Genomic DNA, 316 nt, shown 5'->3' with positions numbered 1-316 from the left:
GTGGATTTGTAATTTGTAATTTGAATCGGCAGATGATAATGAAATGAAATGATTAATTAAAGATCAGATTAGATAGGTGAAATAGATCTAATAATTATGGAGAATAGAGAGCAATAGTTTAAATAAAATATATGAAGTAGATAATTAGGATTATATATAAACTAATAAAATTTAATAAAAAATATATTCATTATGCAAATTGGACATGAATAAAGCAAATGAAAATAATATATATGAAAAATTGTTCTTATGCAACGAAAAAAAAATCTCTTGGTTTTCCGTCTGAAGAGGTTTTAGTAAGACTCGAAACACTGAG

The sequence above is a fragment of the Penaeus monodon genome, chromosome 23 (assembly GCF_015228065.2).
Source record: "Penaeus monodon isolate SGIC_2016 chromosome 23, NSTDA_Pmon_1, whole genome shotgun sequence".
Lineage (NCBI taxonomy): Eukaryota > Metazoa > Arthropoda > Malacostraca > Decapoda > Penaeidae > Penaeus > Penaeus monodon.
This window is presented reverse-complemented; position numbering follows the sequence as displayed.